This window comes from Herpailurus yagouaroundi, unplaced genomic scaffold, assembly GCF_014898765.1.
Source record: "Herpailurus yagouaroundi ecotype Mexico unplaced genomic scaffold, PumYag 28, whole genome shotgun sequence".
Classification (NCBI taxonomy): domain Eukaryota; kingdom Metazoa; phylum Chordata; class Mammalia; order Carnivora; family Felidae; genus Herpailurus; species Herpailurus yagouaroundi.
The window spans coordinates 77084417-77105831 of NW_024412376.1; positions in this window are offsets into that span (position 1 = coordinate 77084417).

A 21415-nucleotide genomic window follows, 5' to 3' on the forward strand; every position below is an offset into this window, starting at 1 on the left:
TCTGACTTGCCTCATTAGTAATATATAGATGATAACTGGTAGAGACTGCAAGTTGCCCAGGGACCCAGTGGGTTTAGTTTAGTTAGGATTTCAAAGAAGCCTGAACATCTGTAAATAAAATACTATTGTCAGTGCTGAAATCCTTTCTCCTCTTTTCCCACAGTAGTAGAATAATAGCTGAGAACATGACTACCAGCTTGACTGTATTTCCTTGTTTCCCCTGTAACCAGGTGTGGCCATAACTAAGTTATCTTAATGGAATATGAATGGAAATTAGGTGGGTCACTTCTAGGTCAGGACACAGGGATACTGAAGGAACACTCCTCCATTCATTCTTTCCCCTTCTTCCTGCTAGAAATGCTAACAGCTGCAACAATCACGAGGAGCCACCCCACTATCCTGGGTCCTTAGATGACTATACGGAACATAGGTATATATTTACGGGATATGTGAGAGAGACTTCTACCCTGTTAGAGTCATTACGTTTTGGGATATTTGTAGAATAATAGTACCTAAATCGTAAAACAGTTATAGGATTGGAAAAGATAATGCACGTGCCTTTAGCATTACTGAGCATCAGCTACTAATGTGAGAAGACAGTATAGTGGTTAAAAATGGGAGTTTTTCCCCCAGACTGTGTGTTCAAGTTCTGGCTGTATTTCTTTAAAACCTCTTTAAACTGAGAGATGTTTGGGGTGGCCGGGTGGCTCAGTCGGTTAAGCGTCCAACTTCGGCTCGGGTCATGGTCTCGCAGTTCATGAGCTTGAGCCCCACATTGAGCTCTGTCCTAACAGCTCAGAACCTGAAGCCTGCTTCAGATTCTGTGTCTCCCTTTCTCTCTGCTCCTCCCCCTCCCCCACTCATGCTCTCTCTCTCTCTCTCTCTCTCTCTCTCTCTGTCTCTCAAAAATAAATAAACATTTAAAAATGTTTAAAAAAAAACACATTTAAACTGAGAGATGTTTTATAGTGGGGAGAGAAAGAAATGAGAAGTCTCCTTCCGGAATATTCAGGATCTGCCTGAGAACACTGGAGGGCAAAACTAGGAATTCTCTGCGCTATCACTCTGAGGCTGGTTCCTTTCTTGCAGGGAAAGAAAACTATCGCAGAGTGCTAAGTCCAGTGACTCACAGCCTCATTTGACCCAGAAAACCTCCAGCCAGATTATAGAAGGCACAAGGTCAAATAGATAAGAATCTAAAAGCCAAACAGAAGTCTTTAATTAATGCCAGCAATCTGCCCTTTACAGCTTCAGTTTGGTCACTAGTTGACAGTCAAATTAACTATAGTTCATTTCCTAGTACAGTCAACTTACAATTAGGCATAATAATGAAGGGAAGTAATGGCACTCATGATTTAAAATAGCGAGTACTGAGAAAATAATTTTATTTGGCTTTGGCATTGTGTGCACGTAGCATCTACACGTATACCCACCATTTTGTCATCTACACGGAGACTTGCCCCCTCCCCAAAGAATTGAGAGCAAATGGTCCATATCTCTTTTTTGTTGTTGATCTTCTATTCCTATGATAACTTGACACAGAACTAAAATAAAATCATTTGCTTCCTTGCCAGCGTTAATTAGACAAAATAATTTCTGGACTGGTATTTTATTTGCAGTTCAACCACCTTTTAAATCTTAACCAAGCCAGCAGGTTTCTGTAAAATGTTATCCCCTATAGCACCATAACAAGCTCTGCAGTGACTGTGGGTAAAAATAGTGTCCAGGATGCCGTGTTGTCCATCTACTCCTGTCTACCCCGTTGGCCTCTGTATTTGTGCCCTATTGTAAAGGGAGCTTAGTCTAGAGACCTGAAATTCTTTAATGAACCCTTTTCAGTTTGGCTGTTGTATTTTTAGGAGCTTCATTTTAGTGGGGCTCTGCAGGAAGAAGAGTATTTAAAGACTCCAGGAGACTATTTGTTTCCTAACCTTTTGACCCATGTTGAGTGTCTGGTTTTCTCCAGGCACATTCTATTATCAACAATGGCTACACCAGGACCATGGTACAGAGGGGTTAATTAGACCTGGGAAGGGAAAAGAAAAAAAAAATAACTTGCACTCCATAGCTACTGATAAGAAAGGAGCAATATCACCTCCTAAATCAGTTCCTGGAAACTCAAAGAAAGTTGGCTAGTAAATGTTATTTAGTATATTCCCTTCCATTTACATGCCATTGCAAACCCTCATATTCTGATAGTGTTAAAAGCAAGCTGGTGATATCTAGTGAGGATGAAGATGTACATCTCTAAGGACCTAGTAATTCTACTCCTAAATATACTCCACAGAGGAGCACTCACATATACACACAAGAACACGTACAGAGGTATGTTCATTGCAGAATCATTTAAGAAGGGAAAACTGGAAATAGCCTACAGGTCTACCAACAAGAGAATGAAAACAAAAATAAAAAAACAAAACCTCATGCAATGGAAGTCTGTACTGGAGTAAAAATCTATCCATTTTGGTTTATAGAAATATATAAGCATGATAAATATTAAAACATAATCTTGAATGAAAAAGTCAGTGGTAGACTTATGTGCTCAATATACCATTTATATAAAAACCAAGATGTGCAAAACTAAGTATTGCTTAGGAATATCATAGCATTTTTATAGCTATACATAAGTTTTGAAATGTGTCTGGAAATAATTAAAGCTCAAATTCAGAATAGTGCTTATTGTGGAGCAGAGATGGGAAGGCAGGAAGAAGAATGGGCTCAAGGAGGGTACTGGGTAACTCAACCAAATCTTTCATGTCTCACTTCTTACAAAACCATCTGGGTAACCAATATTAAATTATTAATTTGAAATTAATTTGAAACTTAAAGTTTAAATTAATTAAATTAATATATTAATTTAAATTTAAGAGAATATTAGTATGTGTCAAGCTCTGTGCAACATCCATGAGTGTTGATGGATGGCTGTGACTGGATGTCATTGCATCATTAATGTTTACAACAGAGAATGTTGGTCATTACTTTTCCAGACAGCAATTGCTAAGAATAAGCCAGCATGCGGTGGAGATAAAGTTGCAAACCATCCTCAACTGCCATGGATCTCTAAGGAGCAGCTGACAACATTATGTATTAAACATTTATTATGGGTTAAATTGAGTGCTTAACATGCTTAACCATCCCCTGCACCGCTTGTAACAACTCCAGGGAGAAGATACTATGGCTATTCCCATTTTATAGGTGAGAAAACCAAATCATAGAGAGTAATCTGGCCAAGGTCGCATGGTGAGTGGAGAAGCCAAGAATCAAACAAGCCCTCTTGGGCTATCACCACCACTGTATACCTCCTCCTCATAATTGGTATCCATTGTCTTTACAAAGAGCTATTTTCCAGAATTGTCAGGTTCAAAGTCCCATGAAGTCGCCAGTAGAGGAGGTGTGCGAATAGCTGTGTACCAAGAGCCCTTTGATACTAGATAAGGCTCTGTGTGGAACCATCTCTCTGGCACCCCTGCCTCACCCAGATCCCACTGCATGCTCAGGACAACGCCTTGGTGAATTTGAAAGCTGTCCCATCAACAAGACCTTGACTTGAGAGGTAGGATGGCTGGGGCCTCTCCTCAGGACAGCCCTGGAAGCAGCAACGTTCATTCACAGTGTAGATGTATTCAGCAGCAGGCCTGAAACAGAGACGTCGTAAATCCCATCAAAATCTCCCCCATTATGTGACACACTTTGTTAGAACAGAATAAGGGGTTCGGCTCTGTTGGACCAAATCAAGTTGGTCTGTGTGGAGTATCACATTTTAGATTCAAATCCCTGTTAAACCCTCTGCTTAGGCTCGTGGTTAACAATATTTTTATATCTGTCTGCAGAGATGACAGGCAGCCCGGCTCTCGAGCAGGCCCAGCGGCCTCTGCGTGGCTGCTTTTAGAGGCAGGCTCCATAGATGAAAGGCAGAAATCCCACCACCCCAGTGTCTCCTGATTAGCCCGGAGAAAAGCTGAATGACAAACATGTTTCCAATCTGCCTGGCCCATGCAGGGAAATGGGGCAATCTGGACTGAAAAGGGATTTAGACTTTTGTTGTGTGCAAGGGAGGGGGGATGGAGAAAAAAGCTGATTGAAATCCATCCACAATGCTTTCCCACTTGGTGATCTCTCAGATAAGAAACAGGCTGGCTGTGGTTCAGACCCCTACCATGCCCGTGCATCTTCCCTCTGCCCGCCTAGCCGCTAGGTAATCTTGGCCCTCTCAGACAAAGTCAAATACTGTAGAGACTATTGCAATGGGTGGTTTCAGAGCACGTGCTCTTTTGGCCAGAGTGTTATGTTTGTTGATTACTAAAATTGGCCTACAGTACAATTCTGTATAGAACACCTATGTTAAAATAGCCTCAGTAACAGTGTTGATAGGTCACCTAGTTAGCTGTTCAGTTACTTACACTAATCATATTACCCTACACTAGTTTCTTAGTCATCTAAAATGCTACACAAAACGATGGCAAAGCTCAGGTGGTAAATGCTAAGTGTTAAATATGTGACTTATTTATTGGACACACTGAGTAAGACAGAATACCTTCATTTCTCTCTTCCCAATGGAGAGAAGAGCCCCACAGATATTGAAAGTATACATACTTGATGCAGGGCTTCTCTTAACTACGTTAGTCGATGCATCATGCATCACTTTCTATTACATAATTGTATGTGCAGGTGGGCAGGATTTGGGTGCTAAATATTTTTGAAAAATCCACCAGCCACGCAGATGGAAATACTATCTTCTAAGAGCATACATTCTGGCTTCAAGAAAATAATCTTTTTCCTTTTACAGTGCATACACTTGGGCATTGCTAGCATTATGCTGATGGAGTGAAGGGCAGGGTTCAGGGAAATCTGTCCCCTCCAAGCGTCCCTTCGCCAGGGCGTGGGTATGAGAAGAGCACCTATAATATAAGATGGCTGCCTTCTACCTCTCCTGGCCGCCTCGGGAAGTCCAGGAAGTATTGCTCTGTTGGCATCAGTACAGTGCTTCTTCAAACACAATTATCAAGACAGTCCTCAGTGACCTCTTATTGCTGCTGTATTTGGGAAACTGCATTCAGATGCAGATTGACCTAAATCCTATCAACCCATTCAACCATGTGTGTGAGTGTGCGTGTATGCGTGCGTGCCCGCGCACGTTTGTGAACACACATCACACATGTATTTGCACTTCTATAAATTCCCCCTAGAGCATTTAAACTACCCCAATCTAAAATTTCCAAATGAGGAGAAATGCTTATTTTCCCAGGCAACTGTGTCCATTGCTCTTGTGCTCTTCTTATAAATATTTCATCGCAAATATTTAACACGATTCTTTCCCCAATCGGATCAGCTTTGAAATGCTCCTCAAAGTGAATTCTCCCCTAACAATAGCTTGATGCAAAAGCTTTTTTTTTCTTCTCTTAAGCACAGGGTCTGCTGCCATAGCAGCACGAATAGTTCTTATTTAATGGAAAAGAAAAGATACTTTACATTGATTCAGTAGTCCACAAAGGTGGGGGCAGCGGGAGGCGCGGCACATGCGCACCTTACGCATCCAGTGTGGAGGCCCAGCCTACCTTGACCTCCCCTCCCCCAGCACGCCTGCGATTATTACCCAGCCTACATTAGAACTGTAATGGGAAGTGACAAGTTTATGTAAATGATCCACACACGGATTTTGCTCTTGTAAAACAGAGCAGTTACTTTGGGCTTTCTAATTATTTCATGCCTTGTGGTTCTCTGATGGGGCAGAGATGACTATACTTGAAAAGTACCTTGTGATTGACAGACTTCTGTCCCCCTGGAGCTCATTAGGGCTCTGGCTTTGGAAGATGGGAAATAACCCTACCAGGCACCAAAAAAGAAAAGAAGAATTCACCCAGCACCAGTGATTCTGTAGATTCATTTGTTCAGATTTATGTTTTGTTGGGGAAACAGTGTAATCAGAAAAGTGCACTCTTGCCTTCCTGATCCAAACAGACTCTCTGCTTTGGTGCTTTTGATTTTTAAAGCCTGCATTTAGAGTCACACAGGCTGTAAGATGTAGAACTTGAAGGGTATGAAATGCCAGTAGGGTTCCTCACAAAGAAGCGGGGAAGAGAGTCAGATGAGAGAGGCAGTGTGCCATATGGGGCAGCCACAGACTCTAGGCGGATGCTGACCACAGTTGTCACTTTGCAGGCCCAGCATGACCTGTTCCAAAGTCAAATCGGCAGAGAAATCAATGAAGGGAGCAAATAAGATGGAATAATTGATTAAGAAGTTCTGTCTGCCCAGTTTAAATATGCCCCGGTGAGAAGAAGTGCTGGGATGGGGCTGGGATTGTAGAAAAATAAAATCATAAAGCTGGAAAGACTTTAAGGTTTCTTTTGTCTTCCCATTTTATGGATTAGAAAATTCAGAGAGAGGACAACCGTATAGCTGGCTAGCAGTACAGCCAGAACCAGACTGTAGATTTCTATCTAAAATCCATTTCTCTGGGGCCGAACCAGGAAGGGGCTAGGATTGGGGGAAGACCAGCTGACATGAGGTCTGCTAATGGATGACGTTCCAAGAACAAGCGAAAATCTGTTAGTCTAAATACAGTAGGGTCAGGTTTTGTACGCACTACGCTTAAATGTGTAAAAGTTGGACTGTTCATTGTTTTTGTAACTGACCATGCTTTCAAGCTACATATGCCTGTGTAGTAAGGGAAACAAATACACCTAATTAAAGTTAAGTTCAGTGTTTCTCAGTTTAAAAGTTTCATTCAGGTTCGTTTATTTTCTTTCGGATGAATATTCAGTCAAATTCAGTGTCCACACTTCCTACCAGGGCCTTTTGTCTTCTTTCAAAAATCCCCCAGTCCCGTGCCCACTTCCCCAAGAAGGCATCTGGGCGTGCTGCGTCTTTGTAATGACTGGAGGGATAGACTGGTTTGAGCACAGGTGGGCTTTTCTCTGGTTCTTTGATGTCTTTCCAGCTACAGGTAGCTGTGCATGCCAGTAAGCAGCCTCCCTTCCCCCCCTTCACCACACATACAGTTAAGTTTCCTTTGAACCCAGGAAGTCATCTTGGAGCCTAAGAGGAAGACAGAAGGATATTTCTTCAAAATGAGATTGTATTAATCTAGAAGCTCCTCTGATGCTTTTTTTTATATTTGGCAAATTTTAGTGCCACCACATGCCCTTATAATGCCCTTCTCCACGTCTGTCATTGTCCGTGCAGTGTCCAAGAGGAAGTCTGAGCCAGTCAGGAAAAAATAAAGGAGCTACCGTTAATTGCACATCTGAGCCATGCAGTATAAATGTTGGCCCCCTGCTAGATATGGAACACAGAGCCCGCAATGGAGGCATGAACCCTGTACTGGAGATGAAGCAGTAAGTCAGGAGCTAGAGGAGCAAGTAAACCAAACCAGGTAAAAGTAGATGGACATACGGGAAGGAAAAGAAGGTCAGCCTCTAACAGAAGCATGCTGCAAAACTTCTTAGTTGACGAGAAGAATAGAAAGGGAAGAAAGCTGCCCAACTCATTTCAGGAGGCTTATAAAGAAACGTTGATTCTAAAACCACTATGGACAGCACAAGAAAAAAAGTACAGGCCTCTTTAACCTATGAATGCAAATGGGAAAATCCTGTATAACTTACTTTCTATGTGAATCTAATAACATTTGAAAAACAAACCTATGGGCGCCTGGGTGGCTCCGTCGGTTAAGCCTCCAACTCTTGGTTTCAGTCCAGGTCATGGTCTCATAGTTTGTGAGTTCGAGCCCTGCACCAGACTCTGTGCAGTGCGGTGCCTGCTTGAGATTGTCTCTTTCTCTCTCTCTGTCTGCCTCTCCCCCTCTCACTCTCTATCTCTGTCAAAATAAATAAATAAACAGTAAAAAAAAAACCCAAGTGAGATTTATCTCAGGAATTTAACAGTGGTGTAATACCAGGAAGCCTCTCTTAAAAGAGACAACAAAAGAAAAATAAAGGAAAGAAAAATCTCTGAATGTGAAAGTATTTCATGAAGTTTAGTATTTACTTATGATAAAATAATAGTCTCAGTAGCCAGGACTACAAGGGAACTGCTCTAATCTGAGGTAGTGTTTTGCCAGAAGACTCAGGGCAACATGGTAGTTGATGGAGAAGACTTAGAAACGCTCAGTTCTTTTAAGGTCTGGAACAGAACAAAGTTCTCATGATCCCTGCCCTACTTAACTTTTTCTTAGATGTCCTCACCAATAAAAATTTCCAAATACAAAATAAGAAAAAAAAGTAGATTATAAGATGCGATGATTTAAAAGATGTCCATAAGCTGCTTCGGATTCTGTGTCTCTCTCTCTCTCTCTCTACTGCTCCCCCATTCTCACTCTCTCTCTCTCTCTCTCAAAAATAAATAATAAACATTAAAAAATTAAAAAAAAAAAGATGTCCATAAATTCTCAAAAAGTGGACCCTAGTTTCTCAGTCCTTGAGTTTGGACTGGATTTAGTGAGTTGTTTCTAACAAATAGAATAAGGTGAATTAATGCTGTGTGATTTCTAACACTAAGTCAGATTCCTGGATTCCTGACCTTAGAGATTATTTGCTAATAAATCTGCTCTTGTAAGCTGATAGGTTTGGGAATAATTTGTTTGTTCCAATTGATAACTGCTACACAAGCATTGGAATAAAAGAGATTAAGTTGTCGTTTATTGCTGACAATATGATTGTGTGCATAGAAAATCCAACAGCATTTACAAAGCCATTAAAACTAGTGAGAGTTCAGCAAGTTTGCCTTAATTTAAGATCATCTTACAAAAGTCAATAGTGTTTTCTATCCCAGCAATAACTAACTAGAAAATAAGTATCATAAGTATCATTCAGAATAGCAGCCAAATTGTAATGTATCTGTGACTTAATTTTACATGGAATATACAAGACATTTTTATGGAAAAAATACTAAAAGTTTATTAAAATACAGAAGATTGAATAAAAGAAACATGTACTGTATTGATGGTTACTGACTTCATATTAATGATATTTTAATTCTTGGGGCGCATGGGTGGCTCAGTTGGTTAAGCATCCAACTCTTGATTTCAGATCAGGTCATGATCTCACAGTCTGTGAGTTTGAGCCCCACGCAGGCGCTCTGTACTGCCAGCATTGAGCCTGCTTTGGATTCTGTCTCTCCTGCTCTCTCTGCCCCTTTCCTACTCAAGCGCATTCTCTCTCTCTCTCAAAGATAAATAAATAAACCTTTTTTTTAAAAAAAAAAAAGATATTTCAATTCTCTCTCAATTAATATATAATTTCAATGCAAAGACAATAAAAATTCCAGCCAGATTTCGCACCTGCCTAGATGGCTTACCATCATCTATCACTGTGTCTTCTAAGCACTGAATACCTTAAATACCATGCTCTGCCCTTATCACTAGAATTCCTTGGGTTGCCTTCGGCTGGGTCTGTATCAAGGGCCTACCTCACCCCAGTGGCCATGTCTCTTTTCCAAGTCTCAGCCTTATGTGTTCTGGCTCACATTATTTACTGAGCTCCAAGCTTCTGTTGTGAGTTGGGCTGTGATAAGAGAGGCAAAAGAGGAAGGAGCAGGGGAAGGGGGGCACAATAACAATAATAACAACATTTGGATCCTCTGTAGGTAGGACCCCTTTCTTTGAAGGCAGTTTCATTATGAAGCCAAAAGACCATAAGACGGGAGTCTGATTATCAGTGCATTTGAGCAAACCCATGAGGCATGTTTACCTGCATTAATGAAAACTATAAAAAGTGTAGACTTCTATGCAAAGTTTAGAAGACATATCAGGAGAAAAGATGCCAGAACTGTGTGGTTACTCTAATTAGCAGGTCAATACAAACAACGTTCTTATTGGCTTCATGAATGAAAAAGTAGGTTAAAACATTATAAACTCATTTAGATTTGGTATAGCAGAGAGCAAAGATTTGGGGCTCTATCAAAAAGAACAAAGGACCACCAAACCAGAAGTTCTTTTCATTCTTAACCCCCATTCTTGATGGGGAATGCAGTTTAAAAAAAAAAAGGACATCCTGTAGCTATGGTTTAAGAAATTATCTGAATGCACTGAACAGTGAAGTGATTCAACTGTAAAGGATTAGACTCCATGCAAAAGCAAATATTGCCCCTTTAGCTCGAATCTGTACTCTCTCTAACATATCCATACCCCCACTTCTCCTGACTTATTCCTATTTGTGCTTCAGAACTCAGTTCTGAGGTCAACATCTGTGGGAGGCTTTCCTTTATACCTCTTCCTTCCACCTCAGTTCCTGCTAACTGCCCCTTCTGAGTCCACCCTGCATCACGCTTTTCATGGACTTGTCACCCCAAATTGGGTTTGTTGTGTCATCTCTTTACCCACTAGACTTTGAGTCCTTTAAGGGTAGAGACTGTTTCTTCAATTTCTATCTTCCAAAGATCCAATCCAGCACCTTAAAGATACTAGGCTCTCAATAACATTCACTCAATGAATAAATGAGTGAATGAATGTCATTGCTCTCTAGGAAAAGAGAATTAGATGTAATCTCTACAGAGGTAAAGGGAGTATGTATGCATAACAGAATAGCATCACTGAGTCAGATGTGAAGGACAAGTAAGAAGGAGAAATAACAAAAGTGCCTAAAGGCATGGAGAAAAGAAGAGAAGGAAGAGGTGGTGAGTAGGAATTTACACATAAACAACAGAGAAAACTAAAGAAGATACAGTTCAGGCTGTAATAGGGGGAAGGCAATGAAAAATATTTCCAAACTCTACAGCTAAACAAGAGAGTGCAATGAGAAGATAGGAAGAATGAAACTTTTTGAGAAGCAAAGATAGGGAAGGCAGGTTACAGAAGATTTCACCTTTTTTTTAAAATAAAATTTATTTATTTGTTTTTTATAAAGTTTGTTTTGAGGGAGAGAGAGAGAGGGAATGTGAGTGGGGGAGGGGCAGAGAGAGAGAACCCAAGTGGGCTCCTCACTGCCAGCACAGAGCCCGATGCAGGGCTTGAACTCACAAACCACGAGATCATGACCTGAGCCAAAATCAAGAGTCAGAGGCTTAATGGACTGAGCCGCCCAGGGGCCCTCAGAAGACTTCATCTCATCAGGGGTTCCTACAGAGGGAAGGTGAAGGATGAAGAAATTAGTGAAACGAAGGAATGGAAAGCATGAAGAAACAGAAGACAATGAATGCCCAAGAAGCCATGTAAAGAGCAGAAATGCCACATGGAAGAATAGAATAATAACATTTAACATTTGTTGAGCATCACCTCAGCCACTGTGCTAATTTACATCTTATTTCATTTACCCCTCATGACAGTAGGCACTATTTTACAGATGAGGAAAACAATGACCCAGGAAAGTGAAGTATCCTATGTAAATTCACAGTTAGTAAGTGGTGGAAATGGGACTCCAATCCAGATCTTTCACCTCTGAAGCTCAGAACCTGAGACTAAAAGGAGGAAGACAAATAAACCAATGGAGGAATGGCAGGAAGAAAAGACTTCTGGAGAAAGCCCAAGCGTACCAAGTACACACATCAAATACATGTGACACACAACTCCAAGTGGAATTGCACAATACACATAGCGAGAGAATGTTGGAATTAGGCCTTCTGTGCTCTGAGGGAGTAACTTAAGAAAAAAACAAAACAAAACTCAAGAAGGAATGTTTTCTTTTATGCATTAGAGTCTGAGAATTTCTCTGTAGGAAGAGACACAAACTTGTTGAGACTTACAGAAGAAAATATAAGCTAAAAGCAAACTCCTGAGTCTCTATATGGGGGCCCAGTTTTATAAGGAAGTAGAATAGTTCTCTACATGATAAAGTGGGGGAGAAACTTCAGTTTGGGGGTATAAATGCATGAAAGAGGAAAAAGAAATGAGTAGGTAAGGATGCAGATCTATGGAGTGAGGGCTGGAGGAAAAAAGGTCATCCAGCCAAGAGTGCCTGAGAGAGAGAAATGAAATGGAGAACTCAAATGGCTCATTGGGTTTATGAAGGGCTTTTGTGGGGTTGGGTTAAAATTTGGGTTAGGGACCCCCACATAATCTTCAGCAAAGGCAATGAAGAATAAACCATTCTGAATATGTTTGGATTTCTTATATAAAATGTTGAGGTGTGTCAGGTTATGGCTCAGATGGCTTTATATGGAGTAGAAAAAGCCTATTGGACACAAAGAGGGCTAAATCTGAATTTCATGTATAATGATACTTGTAAAACAAACCATGAAGCATCACATATCAAAAGCCTGGAAAACTACAAGTGCTTCCTATGTGTCCGCAAACTATACTACTTGTAATTCATCTTAAGGAAATAATAGATGATATAGGTGAAGACTTTGCCTGCCATTATTTCACTGGAGAAAGAATGTGAGGAAAATGAACTGCCCAGCAATAAGCGACTGATTTAATAAATGATGATGCATACGTACAATGGAATACTACCAGCCCACAAAAAATTACATCGTAGAGTCATTCATTTGGCAAATATGTATTGAGTGCCTTCCATGTGGCCAGTGCTGACCTCGGCACTGATGACTCAGATGGGAATAAGTAAATGTCTCTGCCCTCCTGGAATTTACATTCTAGTGGAGGAGAGAGAAAGACAACACTCAAGTAAACCTAATAAAGAAGCAATATAATTCAAATGATGGTGATAAATGCTGGGCAGAGTAAAAAAGGAAAGAAGGTAGAGATCGACTCAAGTATGTAAGTTTATAAAAGTGTTCAAGGGAAGTCCCATCGAGCATAGAATTGGCTTCATAACAGGGCGATGTACCCTCTGGCCAGAAGTATTCCTCTTTTGGGAACCAGGATCTCTGTACCTGCACAGGTCAGAGCGAGAGGACAGGAAGCACAAAATCCTCAGCGTGTACCTGGGAGGGATGGTAAGCAGGACCACTCCTACTTCCATCCATTCATTACTAGATTTTGTATTTGACCTATTGAGATACTCATCATTTGGGTTTGTTGATTTACGGTGAACACGGTAATCTCAATGATGATCTCCATCCTCAAAAGCACCTCCAAGCAGACACTGCAGTTGTGACTTGAACTTGTTCCACCATTCTACCAGACTTTCTGGGTAGTGTGGTATGTGATATGACTGTGAGTCTGTAAAAGTGGGTTCCTTGGTCTAATGTGATGTTACTTGGGATCCTGTAGAGGTGGGTCAAATGTACTGTCAGCTTCCAGGAGATGGTATTGACTGAGGACCTGAAGGCAAAGTCATACTCCAAACATGTGTCTCTTCCACTCCAGATGCCCTTTCTAGGGGTGAAGAGGCAACTTGCCACAAGCAGCTGGTGCTGTGGCCAGGATTCAGAGTTGGCCTCTGTTACAGAGAGCTTGGACATTTGGCCACAGGGGCTATATCATCTTTGGTTGGTGAGATTTTGGAGGGATACCTAACGCTAAGCCAGGTCCACAGTAAAACACTTTATGAATTTCAGTTCAGTTCCGTTCAATAGACATTTCAGTTCTAACATCCCTCTAAGGCTGCTCTCTTGGCTGGGGAATGCTTTCTTCCGCAGCCCTCTCTCCATTCGGCCTCATTCTTGCTTGCCCGCTCCTCCTTCCCATTCTTAGCCTCCTGCTTCCGCGACTATTTGGTTCATTGTGCCAGCATCAGGTGATGACAGACGCTGGCTGGTATACTGCCTACTTAGTTCCTCTTCCATGGTGGGAGATCCCTGCTGGGATTTAGACATGCGACCTGAACGTCTTCACATGTATGCTCATTCCCATGTCGATCCACATGCCTCGAATCCTCATCTCCTACCTTTTAATCTTTTTTTCTTCTGGGGTCTTGACCAGCTGCCTAAGCTATTCAGTGCTGCATCCAAGTCTGTATGTTCTGACACCAGGCCATTCTCTGCACAGAGTGGGTGACCAGCAGCGCCACCCCAATGTTTGCCATTGGGAGAATTTTCTGCTATCCCTGGAAGGGAAGCCATCCCTTTGCAGGTTGCACACACATATAAGGCCGGTGTATCCATAATTCAGGGAAGGCTTTTTCCTCCTCTGTTGGTCACAAAGTACCCCCAGAGGACTGTGAAGGTGAGCTGTGGGAGAAGGAGCATGGTGGATGGAGGGAGAACAGTGGTGGATGACACAGGGCCTAAGCCACCTTGTGCAGCTTGCTTGTTCTCTCCAGCTTTACTCATGCTTGTTCCGGTATGTGCCACTTACATCATATGATGGTTTGTGCTGGGCCCATGTGACCATATCACTTGGTGGTATGAAAGGGGTCAGCTCAAGATGCACCATTCTGGGGGTCTGGTCGCTTGGTACCCTATGGTCAAGCACTCCATCTCTACCAGGCATAATACCGGGAGCTGTTTCTCAAAAGGTGTGTAATTCTCCACTGCAGATGGCATACTCCTGCTCTAGAAATCCAGGGGCCTGTGTTATAATTCTCCTACTAAGACCTTCCATCAACTCCACATGGTGTCTTTCCCACCGTGACATCTCTAAAACCATAGCGTCTGCTGGATTCTAAGACCTCAGTGGCAGGGTCACTTGTACCATAGCCCGGGCCTGCTACAGAACTTATCTTGATTTCTACTCAGAGCCACTAGCCTTTTGTGTCACCTGATATATGCATCAGAGCTGTGTTTGCAGGTATGTAATATGCTACCTTCAGAACCCAAGGCAAGTGTGAAGTGTTATGAGGTGGGACATGCAAGATGCAGTCATTTGTTCTTTACTTTGGAGAGGATGAAGGGGTTTCCCTCCCATGTCCAGACCACTAGATCCTCAAACACTTCACTAACGTGAATAGCTCTGAATCTTTGTAAGGTTTATTCCTCAGCCTTGGGAGGGCATGTGTCTCACCAAAGTCCAGCCACTTTTTTTTTTTTAATTTTTTTAATCTTTATTTATTTTTGAGAGAGAGACAAGAGTGTGAGTGGGGGAGGAGCAGAGAGAGAGAGAGGGAAACACAGAATCCGAAGCAGGCTCCGGGCTCTGAGCTGTCAGCACAGAGCCCGAGGCGGGGCCCGAACCCACGAACCGTGAGATCATGACCTGAGCCGAAGTCGGACGCTTACCGACTGAGCCACCCAGGCGCCCCTTAGCCACTTTTTGCTCATTATCTGATTAGCATAATGTCATCATTCTAGTGGAACAGTGTGACGTTTGGCATAAAGTCCCCTCAGACTCCTCAGACTATATTGTGACAGAGGACAGGGGAGTTGATATAATCCTAGGTCAAGATTGTAAATGTAATCTGTTGCCCATTCCAGATGGATGCGAATTGTTTTTTATCCTCTTACCTTATGGAGGTGGGAAAAAATATATGTGCCAGACCAATGGCCACATATCATGTACTTGAGGCCTTGTTAATCTGCTGTAGCAAAGATACCACATCTGGTACGCCATCTGTAACTGTGGCTTCTACACAGTTGAGTTTGCAGTAGGTCCTTATCTGCTAGCATCCATCTGGTTTTCTCAAGGGGTCAAACCGATGAATTAAATAAAGATATCATGAGGCCTACCATCTCAGCATCCTTTAGACTATAAAGGTGGCTGGAAAGTGATTTTATTTTCAATTTATTGTTTTGGCTGGGAGTGGGGGGTGGGTTGGAAGGTTCAGAGCTTCTACTTGGCCTTCCCACTATGACTGGTCTTATTCCAAAAGTGAGGAAACGAATATGGGGATTATGCCACATATAAAGTATATCTTCTCCCATGGTACATTTGGAGACAGGGAAATGACCACTGAGTGGGTCCATGGACCCACTAGACCCATGATGAACCACAGCTGGATCAGGATTATATTTATTGCTTGGCCTCCATATGCTGTCATGATGATGCTTCAGGTCTCTGGGTTAATTTTTACCCTATGATTGGGTACCCCCCCCCCATCTCCCTAGTCTGTGGTCACCAAAGTAAATGGCTGTAAGTCTCTTTGCGGGACAGCCAGGCAACCATTACCATGTATACTTGCCATGATACTGTGGAATCCTTCATCCTGGGAATCGCACTGTCTTCAGTCAGATTTCTCAGAGCTAGAAAAGGAGGCAAGAGACTGTGACTATTTATTAAAGTGACTGTCCTCAACTGCCTTATCACCCACCCTTGATTTCTTTTGATTGCACAGATTAAGTAGCACCCTTCTTGGTTACCAATCTATTTTGTCCCTAGGCATACTATGTGCTATTACTCAACTTTATAACTTTCTGTGGGGCAGGCCCCCCTGAATGCCCTCTGAGCTTGTCACTCAACACTTGGCCAAGAGGCCCATGGAAGAGGGGCCCCTCCGGAAGCGGATCACCGAAGGAAAAGCGAGCCGAGCCTGCCCCTCCTGCCCCTGTGCACCTTGCTGATCCACCCCAGCTAATACACCCTTGGCCAGTTCCCATCGAAGCAGCACCACAAGCCTGGCAGTGTGCAAGTATCCCAGACAGGGACAACACCACCCCACAGTGAATCCCGCCCCTAGGAGAGGGGAAGAGAAGGCACACACCAGTCTGACTGTGGCCCCAGCGGTGGGCTGGGGGCAGACATCAGGTCTGACTGCGGCCCTGCCCACCAACGCAAGTTATTCAAGACAGCACAGGGGAAGTGCCCTGCAGTTCCGCACCACTCCAGGGACTATCCAAAATGACGAAACGGAAAAATTCCCCTCAAAAGAAACACTTGGCCTCTGATGGTCGAGCCTCATCCCATTACTATCGGTGAGTCCAGTTTGGTAAGCATTTTCTACCATGAGCCTCACCTGATGGGAGAACCACCACTGAATTTTGTAGTGGTGATGGTACCCTCTCGCCAGCACATTCCTTGCTGCTTTGGTAAGTGGTAAATCCTCTGAACTCTTCCGTGGACTATAGTCACTTTACATAGTCAAGGCGCTGTAACATACCCACTTTTCTGATCTTTTTAATCTCTCCTTCTAGCATCTGCCATGGCAGTTGTGCCATTTCTCTCTCAGGGTGGGCCATCTCTTTTCCCATAATTCCAGGAGCCCACTTAACAGCTCATTTGCACCATCACTCAGTGTCCTTGCCAGAGTGTTAAATCCTGTATCCTGGGGAAGTACTCTCAAACCAGTAAGCTTTCCCTTATCCAACTTTATGTTTCCTTATCCCACCCCATCCACACCCAACCTAGCATACCCAGAAGCCATTTTCCTGTATACTCTTCTGATGGTACATGTTAGATAGATTCTATAGCTCCTTTGGGGTAAAGTCCCTTCTCTCCTTTATCAGACTCAGAATGTCCCTAGCCAGGTTATACTGTAACTTAACTCTTGTTGTCCTGATGACAGGGAAGTGGGGACAGATCCCAAGGAAGGAGTATGTTCTCTTGTAGGAGAAAGGCCTCTGCAGCATCTTTAAACAAGGAGGCAGTGTGTACCTTGAAGAGTGAAGAGTAGACTCCTTCTGCTATTTCAGAGTTCAGAGGAATCTAAGATCCAAGATTTTGGACATCATCAACCCAAACATCCTCATCCCGTGTGTCAGGGACTCATTCTTCCCTAGCTTACCTGCCTCTGTTGCTAACCTTTCTTTAGCACTCTGTGAATTTTATGATTAATTCCTGGACTTGGTCTTTACCTGGACTTGGTCTTTAGCTTTTTGTAGCCTCTAGCTAGTGAAGACTAAAGTATTTTATAAGCGACCAAGGAAGTCCTCTGGCTATCACTCTTGGCATTTAACTGTCAAATAATTACTCTCAACCTTTTATTATCTTTTTTCCAAAGTAATCAGTTGAGCTTCACAATAGCCACCCATCGAACTGCCCTTATGTTATTTCTTTCATATTTATTAATACCTGATACATCTCATTAGCTAGTGCGTTTTCTTCCATCAGTATCACATCCTAGCTCACCATCGGTGAAAGCTTTAACAACGCTCTGCTGCCTTGGGCCAGGGGTTATCTATGCTCTACCTCCAGCCACTGATGGGAGCCTCACCGCCAGCTAGGGGAGTGATCCATCTCTAAACTTCTTAGGGTCTGCTTTCTCAGACTGCTCCCAATAGCAACTGTTGTATGTTGGGTTCCCTGAAAGAAAACCCTGAGACAGAGATGAGCATAGGGGAGGTTGATAAGAAAGTACTCCTGGGATCATGCCTCTGGAAGAGAAGTGATGGGTTGGGTAGGATTGAAGGGAGAAGTGGGGCTGCTATGTGGTCCCAATTTTAGGCCCTGATCTACCCCTCAGGAAATTCTGAAGCTGGAATAGCCCTTCAAAATTGTCTACAGACAAGTGCCTGGCTGTGTTGCACAATGGATAGTACATTGGACTTCCAGACAGAATTGTTTACAGTCAAGGTAAGGGAGCCTGGCCTTTATCTCCTGGCACTTTCCAGGTGCTGGAGGCCAGCAGCTGATGCAAAGGGCTATGCCCTGGGGCAAGGTGAATACCTTCATCCAACAGTTCTAAGAATTGCTCCTGGCTGAGGGCTATCTGCCATTAGCAGACAGCTGGGTAAATAGGTCTTTGGTCCTAAAGCAGAATCTGGGTAGTACCTCACAGCAGCATCTGTTACGGTTGCTTTGGATGAACCAGAAGGATGTTCAAAATAGATTAATAAATGGAAAAGAAAAATCAGGTTATAAAAGGATATATCTAAATGATCCTTTCTGCAAGGACATACCCAAGGTATTGACAACGGCCCTGTCTTGATGATGAAGGAATTCTGATTGTCGTTCCTCTTATTTATCTACATTTTCTAATATTCCTTTAATTGATTACTTATAAAATAAGAGGTTACTTTTAGCTTTAAAATTTTCTGGGGACAAAATTGGACATTATATGAGAAATTAGAAATAAAGTATTTTAAATTTTATTTAATTAATTTAATTAAATTTTTTATTTTAATTTTATTTTAATTTAATTACATTTTTATTTAATTAATTTAATTAAATTTTAAATTATTATTTTAAATTTTAAATTGTCATTTTAAGCCATTTAATTAAAAAGATTTAAGTTGTGGCTTTTGTTGATTCAAGTAGGTGAAAGTGTAAAAGTGAGCCCAGGAAAATATATTGGATTTTATAATCAGTAAAAATATTCATATTGCCTAGTTCCCAAATTAGAAGTTATATTGCTACCATATTGTGGCTTGTTCATCTGTCCACTCAAAAACTCTTAATGAGAAATTATTATAAGTCCTATTTAGCTGATGGACAAAATAAAATATAGAGAGGTAAAGAGATCCAGCCAAAGCTACACAAATTACTGGCAGAAGAGACACGCTCGGCTTCTGATTTGGAATCCCATTTTCTCATTATTCAGCTATGCTTTCTCCAAGTAAAGTTTAGGTCAAGGGCATTGAATACCCAACTCACTTATTCTAAAATGGTCCTCTTAATTACCAGTGCTCATTAACTTTATATGTCATTATTAGCGCAAGGAGGTGGGGAGGGAAGTGAGAGATGTAAAGGAAACAGGAAGTAATAAATTAATTTCTAACCAAGGTCAGCCATTCCCCAGAGCACAAAGCAATGCATGGTGGATTGCTCCGGGGGCTTATATTGGCAGAAAAGTTATTTGGACAAAGTTCTTAGGAAGTAGACAGAAAATTCTGTCAAAGATACAAAATATTCATCAGCTAAAAACTACGGTGAAAAAGAGATTTGAGTTTAAATGTTTCTTCACAAGTGCCTTCTTCTATATGTCTCCTCTTTACAAAATAACTTGTAACTGAAGTAACCTACAGGGAAATAAAATGAGACAGTGTTACATGAAAGGAATCTAAAAGAGAAAGAGACAGGGAGAAACAGAAAGAAAAACGACCAAGCACCCTTTCAGTTTCCTAGGCAGTTCAGACAAGCATTGCGACGTTTGTAGTCTTCTTAAAGCAGCGTTCAGTCTTTTGGAGAGTCACATATCACTAAAGTTATCAGTAAATCGGTGATTCATCTTTCTTCAGTTGAAATGTAAATAAAACCTGCTTGACACAAGCTAATAATAGTTTGGATATGAGATTTTAATTACACTCAAGACTTACAAGATTTTTCTATGTAGTCAGATGCAGAAACTTCACAGATTTGTGCACAAGGACAGAAACCACTTTCAAAAACTCAAGTTGCTAAGAATGGACTTAAAATATTTTAAACAAGTGATCAAGCTTAACATCACCCCAACATGAAAAATCTCCTGATGTGACTCCGAGGAGACCTCTTACCTGGATAGAATTCTCACCAAAAGGTTTCACCTGGATCTGGTAGCAAGCCAAGTCCAAAATGTTGGCCTGGACCCTCCCAGTGTCTGTGTCATGAAAAACAAAACAAAAGAAAACAAAAAAATCAGAAATGGGGACGCGGGACTGTTCTAGATTAAACCTGACTTCAGAGACAGGACCACTAAATCTAATGAATGATATTTGAGAGGGTCCTAGATTTGTTTAAAGAGTTACAAAGAATATTTTTAATTGGGAAACCTGGAATACTGACTACATAGTAGATAATAATATTATTATTATAACAATATTTTATTACTTATCGCTGATGATGGTGTTTTGGTTATCTACAAGAATTGCTTTGTTCTGAGGGGACATGTGCTGATGTATTTAGGGGGGAAATGTCATGATATTCACAACTCTAAGTGGTTAGGAAATTAAAAAAAATGTTCATATATGTATGTTTATATATAGGTACGATATATAGAAACTCTTGGTTTCAGCTCAGATCGTGATCTCACGGTTTGTGAGATCAAGCCCTGCATGGGGCTCTGCACTGACAGCGTGGAGCCTGCTTGGGATTCTCTCCCTCTCTCTCTGCCCCTCCCTTGCTTGCACTCTCTTTCTCTCTCAAAATTGAAAAAAAAAGAAAGAAAGAAAATATGACAAATGTGAACAATTGGCGAGGCTAGGTAATGGACTATTCTTTCAAGTTTTATATAGGTTTGACTTTTTTTTCTTTTTCAAAAAGAAATGAAGAATGAACTCAAAATGGAGGCAATTACTGACCCGTGAAAAGTAATCTATCCAGCAAAGGAAGTGCAGGTAGTTTTTACACACTGAGCGTTCTGCATCACCTTCTCCAGGCTTTATGTCCTTGAGTCACAGGCAGAGGGCAAAGGTTCAGCTCCTAAAAGGGTTGGAGCCCTTTTCAAAGAATGAATGTTCAAAGTGATAAATCTAACCTTCATTTTCACTCTTTGGTCGAGGAGGTATATTCTATTATTATTATTATTATTATTATTATTACTATTGCTATTATTATTTTAATGTTTATCTTTGAGAGAGAGAGAGAGCACTCTCACAAGCAGGGGAGGGGCAGAGACAGAGGACGACAGAGACTCCCAAGCAGACTCTGAGCTGTCAGGGGACTCCTACATGGGGCTCCAACAGACCATGAAACCATGAGATTGTGACCTGAGTCGAAGTTGGATGCTCAATCGACTGAGCCACCCAGGTGCCCCAAGATACATTTTAAAACAACTTTTTAATCCATACGAAGTCCTCTCTGCCAGATACATTCTTAAAATTTCTTTTTATTTTAAAGAAACTAACAAAGTTTGAG